General features: G+C 56.8%; 1 protein-coding gene across 1 annotated transcript in view; it reads right to left on the bottom strand.

Moving 5' to 3' along the window:
- SLC39A13 (solute carrier family 39 member 13) overlaps window positions 1-1,772 on the bottom strand; it is a 21,400-nt gene extending 19,628 nt beyond the window's left edge. Inside the window, exon 1 of the mRNA XM_024215263.2 lies at window positions 1,695-1,772. The gene's annotated coding sequence lies outside the window, so the exon portion shown is untranslated. The remainder of the gene's footprint in view (window positions 1-1,694) is intronic.
- Between the last annotated feature and the right edge of the window lie 646 nt (window positions 1,773-2,418).

Raw genomic sequence — 2,418 nt, 5'->3', positions numbered from 1 at the left:
GGGGGAGGCATCGTCCCCCCCCCCCCTGAGCGCCGCCCCCCCCCCCCCGGGTCCCTCCCCTTTTTTCCGGCGGCACCTGCAGGGCCCCCCCCCACTTTTCCGGCGGTGCCCCCGCCCCAGGCCTGGGGTGCGCGGGGGCTTTGCCCCCGCACCCCTTTTTTCTACTGGCGCCTCTGATAGGAGCCTTGTCTTATAACAGGCTTAATCAAAAGTGATACAAGCTACAAAAGTGAGCTCTTGGAAGAGTGTTGCCATTTTCATAATGTAATAAAAATACTGTAATGATAAATAATAATAAGCATGTCATAAAAACAAATTTTATATTTCCAAGCTCACTGCTTTTATAATTTATGCTGAGGTAAGGGAGAAAATCCCTGGAAATATTCATTTTTAGGAGGGGGCTCACAAGACTTGACATTTTAGTGAAAGGGGTTCATGGGTTGTTAAAGTTTGGGAACCACTGATTTATAGCAATCTTACCATGAATGACTGAATTTGTCAGCACTAAATTTCATCTAAGTAATGCACATCAGAAGGGATAATTGATCAACTCCTACAATTTACTAAGTTATAAATTAACTGTAACATCTCAGGGAAAAGAGCTGTGTTGTCACTATACACAGTGCAATGAAGTTCTCTAGGTGAATGCACAACAGCAGTGAAAAAAGCAAACAAGTTGATAGATAGAATGGTATTGAAAATCCTGCAAATGTTATCATTCCATTATTAAAGGTGACAAAGGTAGTCACACCTATAGATGAAGTTGCGTGACACCTTCCACTCTAAGACCTGTTTTCAGTTGCTAATAACTTTGCCAGACTTAAGCCATTTGAGCTGATTTATAGATCAGTGGTATACATCTCCTGGAATACTGTTTCACTCTCATCACCCTACCTCCAAAAGGATATAGCAGAAATAGACATGGAAGATGGAAAATTATTAGAGACAAAGACAGTAATTACTGTAAAAAGGAGATGAATAAAAAGGATTCTTGAAATAGGCATATAAAATATTGAATGGTGCAGTGAAGCAAGAACAGGTACTGCTCTGCTGTTCATTTCTCCTGTAACACGGGAACAAGATAACAGCCAATGAAATCCAAGGGCAGCAAATTTAAAACTGGAAAAAAGAAACATTTTTACTCAACACCCAATTAACCAGTGAAACTCACTGCCACCAGACATCTGAGGCCAAGCGCTGGGCAGAGTGTAAAAGAGGGATTAACGTTACTGCGGCCCGGGGGCATCTCCGCAGGCCCCGGGACAAGTGCGCAGCGCTAGGGACACCAGCCCTCGGGGCTGGGCACAAGTCAGGCTTAGGAAGCAACTTCTGCAGCAGGCTCCCGTCGCTGCCCCTCAGGGGCTCCGAGCACCAGACCAGCGGCCCGGGGCAGGTCCCGCGACCCTGCGGCAGCGAGTCCCGCCAGTGCCGGGCGGCTGCCAGGAGCGAGCAGGCGCTGTCAGCCCCGCCCCGCCCCGGGGACCGCGCTGCACCGATGGTCCCTGTCGGAAGCTCGGTCTCTCGGCTCCGCTAGGACCGTCACTATTGCCGGCTGGGCCCGGCCGCAGGGACCCGCCTCCCCTGGGTGGGGGCGCTGGGCACCGCCGCCGGCCCGGCCGGGGCTCCAGGCGGGGCGCCCTGGGAAGCGCCGTGTCCCGCCCGCTCCCCGCCACGGGCACCCAGCGGCCAGTTACCGTGCGGCGGCGCGCTCCGGGCTGCCCCTGCCATCCAGCTGCGGCTCCGCTCGGGACTCCCCGGCTCGCCCCTCAGCCCCGCCTCCCAGCACCAGCCACGTCGGCCCCATCCCCCTCGGAACCAGAGTCACTGTCCCCCGCCCGGACAGCGCTCCGCGCGCGCGCACGTCCGGCCTCCCAGCCAGGAGGGGCGCTAGGACAACGGGGACAGCAGAGGCAGCACACTTCCTTCCTACTGCACTCCCCCATTGGGCGACAGGCACTCATGATTGAACTTCCGGTCGCACGTTCTGGGGCAGATCGCGCCGGCGCAGCACTATTTCGGTAGGGCAAAAACTCGCGCAGGCGCAGAACGTTCTTACACAACTGAGGCTGCACTGTTGGGAGCTGGAGAGAATCACACAGGCCGCCCGGGGGGGGGGCAAGTGGGGCAATTTGCCCCGGGCCCCGCAGCGGCGCCCACGAGAGTTTTTCGGGGCTCCTGGAGCGGGGTCCTTCACTCGCTCCGGGGGCCCCGGAAAACTCTTGTGGGGCCCGGGCCCCCGGCGGCGGGGGGGGTCCTTCTGTCCCGGGACCCGCCGCCGAAATGCCGCACTGGAGATAGGCAGTCAGCTGCACCAAGTGCCTGGGGGGTGGAGGGCGCCATGCGGGGAGGGGGTGCAAAAGGCTAAAACCAGGAGGGAGTGCAGGGGTTAGGGAGAAGGGGGATGCAGGCAGGGAGTGC

Source organism: Terrapene carolina, unplaced genomic scaffold (assembly GCF_002925995.2).
Source record: "Terrapene carolina triunguis isolate 2854851 unplaced genomic scaffold, T_m_triunguis-2.0 Scaffold96, whole genome shotgun sequence".
Lineage (NCBI taxonomy): Eukaryota > Metazoa > Chordata > Testudines > Emydidae > Terrapene > Terrapene triunguis.
The sequence above is the reverse complement of the archived record's forward strand: the minus strand, read 5'-3'. Positions and strand labels throughout refer to the sequence as shown.